The sequence below is a fragment of the Nothoprocta perdicaria genome, unplaced genomic scaffold (assembly GCF_003342845.1).
Source record: "Nothoprocta perdicaria isolate Ctin4 unplaced genomic scaffold, notPer1 scaffold_48, whole genome shotgun sequence".
NCBI lineage: Eukaryota > Metazoa > Chordata > Aves > Tinamiformes > Tinamidae > Nothoprocta > Nothoprocta perdicaria.
This window is the reverse complement of record NW_020455732.1, coordinates 2,217,100-2,226,647: the sequence shown is the minus strand read 5'-3', so window position 1 is coordinate 2,226,647 and position 9,548 is coordinate 2,217,100. Positions and strand designations below refer to the sequence as shown.

The 9,548-nt window shown below is 39.4% G+C and overlaps 1 long non-coding RNA gene across 1 annotated transcript; it reads right to left on the bottom strand.

Moving 5' to 3' along the window:
• Positions 1 to 3,118: 3,118 nt before the first annotated feature.
• LOC112954018 lies at positions 3,119 to 3,893 on the bottom strand. The gene is made up of 3 exons (XR_003250651.1): positions 3,839 to 3,893; positions 3,408 to 3,558; positions 3,119 to 3,298 (listed from the first exon to the last, which is right to left on the bottom strand). It is a non-coding gene; the product is annotated as an uncharacterized LOC112954018 (long non-coding RNA).
• Positions 3,894 to 9,548: the final 5,655 nt, after the last annotated feature.

The window sequence follows — 9,548 nt, the reverse complement described above, 5'->3', positions numbered from 1 at the left end:
AGAAAAAATTGCTGACTGAGTTCTTAAACTCACTTTTTTCTAAAACTTTAAAACTTCCTACTGTAGTTGAAAGCACCAGAGGGACTGCAACATGGAATAAATGAGGGGAAGATTATCGTTAGCAAGCATTATATTAAACAGCATGAGGTAAGTTCTCACACAAAATAGGAGGAAAAGAAGAAAGGAATGTGCAAATGACAACACAGCTACTTAACTTAAATGTCTTCTGGCTGAACTCAACTAATTTAAGCACCATTAAAATGCATCTGGTTCATGTTAGGCTTTGTGTCTTGTTATAAAGAAAAAGTGATCTAAAATGGGGGTTGAAGAATGATCACCATACATGTGATTTACTTTGCATTCCCTGGCTGTTCTGCCCTGCTTATCCTGTCAGATAAAATAAGGAGGCATCCTGACAGGCTCTGCTTCTGAAGTGGGACTCAAAGGATATCCTAAAACAAAAGGCAGAGAAAAATCTCAAATATGTTTAGGATCAAAGTCCTATTGATTTCAAGCTCAGATACCTCACACCTAATTTTAGGCATATAACCAATGCAGTTGATCTAGAAGAGTAGCTCCCATATGTAACCTTGATGGTTAAGAATTGTCAATGTCAATTTCTCTCTCCAATGACTATAGAGCTGGACATGGCTGAGTTCTTAACTCATCAGAAGTTATGTTTTAAGCCTATAAGTCCTTTTTGAGCAGCTGGAGCAAAACAGCTTGCTGAAGTCCATGCAAGCAACCAAGAAGGGAGCCAGCATCCTCCATGGATGCTTTAATTGCTGGATCATCGCCAGTTTTGAGTACAGCAACAGGTGAACATCACTAGGTCTAGTTCCATCAAGGTCCATTATCTCCCATTCATGGAACTGATATTTCAGCATGAACTTTTCCTATTGGCAAGTCATGTACTGACCATCTTCCTACCATGATAAACTCTGCCCAAAGGTTTGAAAAAGCACAAAAGCCCAAAGCTGTTTCTCTTCGAATTTCCTTTGTTCATTTTGGAGGTGAATTAATTTCTGAGGCTGCTATTGGGTTTGCAGAAGTATGGACAGCCCTTCCCAACCTCCTAGTGCCCATGTCGCCCTTCTTCAGGTGCTGTTGGCTCCTACTTGTTGACTGACTAGTATCAGCTTCCTCATCACTCACTGATGTTAGTGCCTCGGAGCTATTTGATTTTGCCTACATCAAGACACAGCTTTTATTTTGACATCAGTTAAAGGAAGAAAAAGCTGACAGACACTACCAGGATGGCTGTTTTGACAATTATGCAACATTATATAGCCATCTGCTTCAAAGGCCAGGAAAAAAAGAAGCATCTCTGTTAGCCACTGTTAACAGATTTGTCATCAAATGAAAGCTTTTTATGAAGACCTCTGTAGGAGGACGTTTAAATAAATATCTGCCAGGTTACTAGAATGTGTCTTTAAAATAGGCAAAACTTTATGTCTGTTGGCTTTGCTCTTCAAAGAAACAGTGCAAGAATTTGATGCATCATTGATTTTGTGGAGTGTTCTGCAGGAAACTGACACTGGGTTTGGCATCCCTCCCCTGCACAAAGGTTTTACGGTCACATCAAGTCTGACCTAAGTATTACCAATCATAAAGTTGAACTCAAATACTGCCATACAGAGTTCAAAAACCTTGAGCATCCAGGGAGAGGTCCAGTTGTGGAGAGTGTTCAGCAAATGTGCCACTGACATTTTTTTCTCCTATTATGTAAACTGTGAGCAGAAAAGCAACACAGGTTTCCACATTTGCTTCCCTGTGACTCTATCAGCACAGCAAGTTTCCTAAGTATTGCCTAGACAGGAGGAGACTGGTTATTTTTTTTTTTTTTTTTTTTTTTTGCTGTTGCCTCTGAAGTATGAGGCAGTCCAAACTACCTCATACTCTTTAGGTCTGCAATATAAAAATCACAGGATATTTTTAGTGCATGTGTTAAAATATGGAAGGAGCATTTTAAAGGCCTCCTTAGAAACAATTGATTTCTGCTTTTTTCCTGGTATTTCTCCTTATTTCTTTTTCTTCACCACATGAATTTCTTGCAAAGTCACCATCTGAAGTGCCTGACAGTATTGGATATGACAAGACTCTCTGCTGTATTTCTCGAGAACTGCCTGACATATTAAAACTGATGTGTTGCTTCACATTAATTACATACATATGAACATGAAAACTGCAGAGAAACAACCTTTCTTACCCATGAATGAAAAACCCACCCATTGCTAGCAAATCTTTCCGCTGTCCCAGGCTATATTGTGAGATGGTGCTAATGGCAGACTTCTGGCTGTGGAACACCATTATAAATTGTCTCCTGTAACCCCAGTGGTCCAATTTCAATTTTTTACTTTTTGCTCCCGTGGTTTAATAGGTTTTATATTACTCGAACAGGGAGGTAAGGATGTGCAGTCCAGCAGTGAAAATCCTTTCATGAACCATCACAAGTATTTGAGGAGTTTATCTATTCTCCAAGATTCACAGAAAAGGGATTTTAACATGGGCCAGTTGACTGTAGGATTCCCTAGCAGCATGCTGCTCTTCAGCACAAATTCATCTATACCTCTCTCCATCCTTTGGTACAGTTATCTGATGTGCAGGTGCCTCCAGTGTGCACTTAAAGGGTAATCAGTGCCTTGAACAGCCAAGAAAAGCAAAGTCATCATGATATCCTCAGTCTTCAGCTGTTCTGCCAACTTGAGCATGTGTTTTTGTGCCTACAGGACCCTTGGTAGTGCTACCGACTTCGACATTTCAGCAAATATGCTCAATATTAAGCATTTGCAATATTACAGGCATAGTTTAATTGGGAGAAAATGTAGAGTCTGCCCATAATGAAACCCTGCTTAAAACACATCCTTTGAGTACTCTAAGTACAACACGTGACTTGCACCCCTGAAAGCTTCCACCTATGAGTGCCCATTTCTTTAATCTGTAAAATAACCCCTGAGTTTTCTAGATAAATGCAGGAGACAGTGGTAGTTTTTGTTTTATATATCTTTACAACCAACAAATTTACACAAAATTTAGGTGGCCAAAAAAACTTCAAATAATGAAAACCAACATGAAAATATATCTTTAGGGTCTAAATGGTAATTCAGTTTAGGCTCATATTGCTAGAGGAATATGAAAACAACAGCAGTGTCAGCAATGCTCACACATATCATATAGAGAAAGCCCCCTTCTAGGGCTCTTTTAATCCACGAAACTCATCTCTTTAAAGGAGGTAAAATGTTGTTTAATGTCTTTGCTGCCACCCGTGAACTCCAGGATCATCCAGTCAGCACAGTATCTGGAAGAAGGTGGAGCTCAAGTGAGGTGGCGATGAACTGTGCAATCAAGAGGAAGGTTAGCTAAGTAAGGTGTGGTCATGCATAAACAGGAATTTAAGTTGACTTTACCTTGTAGTGAGGCATAGAGGAACAGCTCATTTTATTCAGCCCAGGCTCAAGACTGCAGACACCTCTATGCTCTCCACTCTTTCCTGCTCTATCAAAGCTCTTAAATAGATTCAGGTTCTTCAGAAACACTTCAGTGGGGTCTGAGATTGATCTGTCATGGATGCCATAATCCCCTACACATCAGATACCCCAGACAAATTTCCCAGAACATGCAGTAAGGCACACTGATCTGTTCCATGCAATTGCCAGCATGCCACCACCTCACCCAGCAAAGTGGAAGCCACATCATGACACATATGGCCACACCATCTGACCACATTAGAGATTACATTTCAGTTCAGACCAGCAAAAACAGCCAACCACAGAACCCAAATCTCCATCCTCTACTTCCCCCCCCCCACCAATTCTCTTCCTTTCACCTCAGGTAATACCTGATATTCCTTATGTCTGCAACACACAGCTGATGTGATTTGGATTACAAGCATAAAGAAGGAAAATTAGTTACAGCTGGAGCAATTGTCAGGCAGGAAGATAATTGAAAGCCAGCAAAACTATCAGCCATTTAATTGCTTACATTAAAGAAACAAATTGACAGCAATCAAGCCAACCTATAAAAGTTAAMAAAAAAAAAAAAAAGGCATGTGACAAAGTAGATTAATTTTCATAAGAAACAAGTAAAAATAAAATTAGAAAAAAAAATGGAAGAAGCTTGTGTTATTTATAATCCTTAATCAATTTAAAACTCATTTTCAATGTATTAAACTTTAGTATTTAATGTCTCGCAGTGATTTCTGCCTTTGGCAGCATCCAGCAGTCAAGCCAAAGCCATGTGTAGTTAAAAAAGACAATTCATCAATACTACTTCTGCTGAGCGTGTTTAAATCAAGAGACAGCCCTCAATATCATGAAAGGAGAGGAGGGAACTGTGTGAGATTTTTAAAGGGATTTTTTCCTATTTGTGGTCTATTGATTTTCTGTGGCATTTTTTTCTGCGAGGAGGGAAAACTAAACCTAAATTCTCACCTAAAACAGTGGGAATCTCTGAGAGGCAGAGCATGAAAGACAGCGTTGCCTCGTGGCCCCCTGAACATCACAGCTGCTCCATATGGCAGGTCCCAGATGGCATTTGGGGAGCTCGGATGCTTGGGAATGAGCTAGGTTGGAGCTGCTGCAGAGAAACAGCAATGCTGTTGGCTGGAAGAGTCTAGTTTTGGCTTTTGGTGCCCGTCCATTGGCAAAGTGAAAGCTGAGAGCTCATTCACCATTTTCTCCCAATGACCTGTCATTTTGCACATGTGTAAAGAGATACTGAGATCTCTTTACACTGAGACAGAAGGATACTGAGACAGAAATATATATATTTTTTTTTCTTTCCTACTCCTTCTCTTCCCCAGGGAGAATGTTGTCCCCTTCTAACCAGCCAGCTGACTATGCTACACATACTGTGGCCATTTATTGCAATAGTATATTACACGTTTTATTTTGGTCCACCTCCTTTATCTTTTTCCCCATTGCACACCTGGAAAATTGTTTAAGAAATCATTGAAGCTTTGAATATGTCACCAAGAGCAGGGCCATAGGTAATGACATGGGGAAAGTGGATACTGGGTAGGCTACATTCCTACCACCTCCAGCCTGCTGTGTGACAGAGAGCTTTTGGCGTTTTCTCTAATGATGTCTGACAGACACAAAATCTTTTCCAGCACAAAGCCACTTTTCTTGAACTGATCAGATCTAAATCTGGCATGTTCAGGAATGTGGGCTCTTTTGTATCTGTCTGTATGAAATAAGGAAAGGGAAGGGTGACTTGGATATCTAGCAATGGTAAGGAAACATAACTCTAAGTATGCCTTGGTGGTCCTAGGGAGAACACCACACATATAAGGTCCCATCACCCATTCCAGCATCTCCTAGGCAAAAATGTACCTTCATATTAGAAATGAAGGCACATGGATGGCATTTGCAGAAAAGCTGATGAATCCAAAACTTGTCTGAGTCACTGTGTTTTGGGATATCAGGATTGTTGGTCTACAATTTCTAGATATCTGAGACGGTTCCTAGTTGCACCCTGACCAAGTGGTCAGGTGATGAGAAAGCCTGGACAATTAGCAAATTCTCCCTTTTTTTTCACTAGACAAAATTACTGCATGGAAACAGAGGCTATATTCTTGGAAACTTGGATCTACAGTAGTCCTAACCAAGTCCCTACTATAAAGGAAGATATAAAAGTTATATAGAAAAAAAAATCAGCTTTATTTGCCAATTTGACCCAGAGGGAAATTATTTCCTGAATTCATCCCTTTATGTTTTAATGACAGCAGTAGTTATGATCCTTATAATAGCCTTATAATTCCCTCCTTTGCCCTAAGTCATACTATATGGCAAAGGAAACTAATGAAGCAAAAGACACTCAATATCAGCCTTCAAATGTACTGTTTATAAAATCCTTTTGAAAGGAAAAATTAAGGTAACCATTTTAATAAATTAACAACTTCGATGCACAGCATGCTGCTGGCTGGCAGGTTGAATCAAGACGGTTGACATATCACACTGTAACTACTTCCCCAGTGAATAATGGCATAATTTTAAGATTTGGCCTTCCTCCTGGCATTGATTCATTGAGGCAAAATGATACATCAGTCAGTCTTTAGGGCCTAAATGCTTGTTATGAGTCAGTCCTCTGAGACTCTCAGCTTTCTGCATCTCATAAGAAATCTCATAGTGATTTATAGTCATGTGAGCCTCTTATAATGCTTCACATCTCTCAAATTGGTTATAGCTTACAAATAGAGCCTTTCCTCTGTTTAGTGCCACACACATTCCTCATACAGGACATGTCTTTACTGTTCTATAGTCTTCCTGCCCCCAAGCCAATGCCAAACTCTTATAATTAAATATGATAATATCACAGTATTGTACAACATAGGCTTATGGCCTCAGTTTCTCCTTAGTCCATTTACGTGGTTTGTCTGGGACTTTCCCAGAAGAACTTATTCTGAGCAGAAAGAATATATGTCACCCCAAAATATTCAAGAGACCCAGAGAAAGTAGAGGTGGATAATATATGGCTGTATAATATATAATGCATGGCTTTCTGTAACACATACTATATGGCTGTATAATTTATGCAGAGCAAGTACTAGCCATGCAATTCATGCTATTTCAAGGTAAATGGTAAATGTACAGAGGACCTCAGGTAAATTGTACATACTTCCCAAGGAACAGACCACTTAGAGCAAATAGACACTGAAATATTTTGAAACAGTGGAAGTTCAAAACACATTTGACCCCAAACAAGTCTCTTTTTCCTATTTCATAATGCCTGAAGAAAAAGTCCATTTAGATGAGTCTTGACTTGCTGTGAACTGTTAACAGAACTCTAGAACTACAGCAAATGGAAATTTCTCTAAAAAGTGACTCACTATACCCCAAACTTTACAACCCAAATTTGAAATCAAGTTAAAAAGTTATCAAGGCTCAAACAGATAGCAAATGGGTTATAAGTTGAAGCATTGACTGTACATAGAAAGAGGAAAGCTGCAATAAAAGAGTATGGGAATTGATTGTCAAGCACATGGCAAAGGAAAATATTGCAGCAAGTGGGAATATTTCTCATGTTAAAATGTTTGGGGTTTTTGTTGGTCAAAACACTCAGAGTTTAGTTTTGTTTTGTTTTTAACAGATGAAAAATATTTTATGTTGTCAGGTTGTTCAGTCTTGAGTTGTTTTTCCTGATCAAAATTTCAAAAATTTTGTGGGGAAAAGGCATTTAAAAAAAAAAAAAGAAAAAGATAATTTGATTACAATAAAAAAGTCTGTGATTGAAATAAAATCTGATTTTCACTTCTGATTATTTGGGCTTATAAAGGAATATATAAAGTGCTAGTCCCAAATGGGACCCTTCATAATCCTATTATACATAATTAAAATCCTTTTTCCTAGGATTAATAGAAACTCTGGGTGTGAATGACTTTGCTTAAGCAGATTTGCAATTCAGGTTGCAGTAAATTATGGATGAGGCCTTCCAGGAGCAGAACAAACTTCATCAAGACCCCCATAAACAAAATGCTAGTAATAGAAGGCAGAGCAAGAAGTATAGGTAAGACAGAGAAGAATTGCAGACCTGGGACTAACTTATACATCAACAGTATCTAAGGAAGAAGAAAAGCTTTTTATTTATTGCTTACCAGGCTCCAGGGTGTGAGTGTCACTCAGCATTAGCATTCACCTTTATAACTGTGCTGTGATTTACTGTTCCACCCCAGTACAGAGGAAGCAGCCTCCTTCATGCCTACAAGGACATGCACGCACAAGCTATATCCAAGCTGATTTCTTTTCCCTCTCATGCAGAACATACACGTACACACTTCCTTGGCCTCCACTAGTAATAGAGATGTGAGAGATGGGAACTGTCTGTTTTATTATTTGTGTGATAGAAGAATATTATGTTATACAGAAACATATACACATATGGATAAGCCATGGTAAAAAGGCTGAGAGATAAGAAACCTAGAAGTACTACTCTACATTAGCCAAAATTATGCAACTGTTTTGCCAATGTTGGGAGCTAACAGCTAAAATGCATAATAATCAGAGAGGTGACTAATTCTTTAGGTTCCACTGTCCGTACTGACTAGGCTATCTATTACTCTGTAGATACACACTCGAGACCAAATCCTATCCTCCTTGTCCAGGCTTGGCTATTCCATCTGTTCAGATCTAAACAGATCTTCTCCTCTCCTCACATATCCGGTGTCCTCTATCCTTCCTTGATACTAAATTTTCTTGGTTTGTTCTGCAGCAATGCCCACAAGATTGGTGGCATCAACTGGGGATAATGAACACTTCTCAGATCCAGCCTTCAAATAGAACTGCATGATGAGATAATGTCAATGGTAATAGCTGGCTGATGATTCTTTAGGAGTTCCCCTAATGTCTTAAAACTATTGCTATCAAGTTCTATTCACTACTATTCAGTGCTTCATCTGTGCTCCTTGGTCCCATTTTACATGGTATTCTTGAGCATAATTAGATCAAATAACTAATAAACCTTAAGTTTAATTATATCATTCATTCAATATTTGATTCCAATTCTTAAAAGAAAAAGGATTCTGCAAACAATCACAAGTTATTGGCTTGCAAATATCCTTTTATCTTGCAGTGCTGTTTCGTAGCCTTAGTATGCCAAAGGAAATGTAGTCAGCCCATTATATTATTGGCCAAATTGAAATCTAGTCTCCCGAATAAAATTATAGGAAGGTATTTTCTCTTGGTTTCCAAAAATATCATGCTGGTGATTAAGGTATGTGTCTTTGAACAGCTTCTTATTGAATCTGAAACCTTTGATCTAATAGGTTTTCCCTCCCACTGGCCCCTAAATAGACAACTCCTAGGCACTTCCAAAACTCCTGTGCGTGGTGACCCATGCATTACATTCAGACTAGAAATGTAAAGACTCATAGTAGGGCAAATTTTATCCTTCCCTGAGGAAGAATGAAAGGCAACTAGCTTTTTTTTACTTTCTTTTTCTTAAAGGTGATTCAGAGGACAGGCTGTAGCAAAGGCTTTGTGCATGAAGAGACTGGAGAGAATTACTTCTAAGATTTTATTAGTGTGCATAAATGCTATGACGTTTTTGATGCCTCGGGCTATAGAAGCACAATCATTACAATGAACACCATATTTCTTTCCATCTTTCCCTTGGTCCTATAATACACGAGCAATCTGTCTTGCTAGCATGCTCTACATAGTCATAGATATTTGCTTCTTTGCTTCCGACAAATGTTGTTTAACCTTTTGAGTACTGCGGGTTGCTCCAGGTGTGAAAAGCAAGTACTCTGCACATGGCGGAGAAGAAGCTGCTGAGGAGCAGTCAGCATGGATTCACCAAGGGGAAGTCATGTCTGACGAACCTCATAGCCTTCTATGATGGGGTGACAGGCTGGCTGGATGAGGGGAGAGCCGTGGATGTTGTCTACCTTGACTTCAGCAAGGCTTTTGACACTGTCTCCCACAACATCCTCATACGGAAGCTCCGGGACAGTGGGCTAGACGAGTACACGGTGCGGTGGATCGAGGGCTGGCTGGATGGCAGAGCTCAGAGGGTGGTCATAAATGGGGCCGAGTCCAGCTGGAGGCCTG